The sequence below is a fragment of the Orbicella faveolata genome, unplaced genomic scaffold (assembly GCF_042242905.1).
Source record: "Orbicella faveolata isolate gen_17 unplaced genomic scaffold, um_ofav_v1 contig_48, whole genome shotgun sequence".
NCBI lineage: Eukaryota > Metazoa > Cnidaria > Anthozoa > Scleractinia > Merulinidae > Orbicella > Orbicella faveolata.
This window is the reverse complement of record NW_028301578.1, coordinates 11,430,483-11,430,818: the sequence shown is the minus strand read 5'-3', so window position 1 is coordinate 11,430,818 and position 336 is coordinate 11,430,483.

The following is a 336-nucleotide window of genomic DNA, read 5'->3' as shown; positions in this document are numbered from 1 at the left end:
ACCGATCAGATCTAAGCCATTTTGTCCCAAGGGTTAGTTACATATTATTTGGCCTATTGTTATGTTGACAATGAGTACTGCTGACAAGGCATCCACAAGCAGAAAAGAAAGAAAAGGCAGAAAAGGGAGACGCTAGCAAAGATACAAACAACGCAAACAACGCAAACAATGTAAATAATGTAGAATATGTCACTCCCATCCAGACAATACAAACAGGAAATAGAATTCGTGATCATCTTTATTGAAAAACACAGCACCACTTTTCTTACAACTACCACTGCCTTTGCACGAAACTTTCTTGTACAAGACAGTGGTGTGTTCAAATAACTCAGTTTT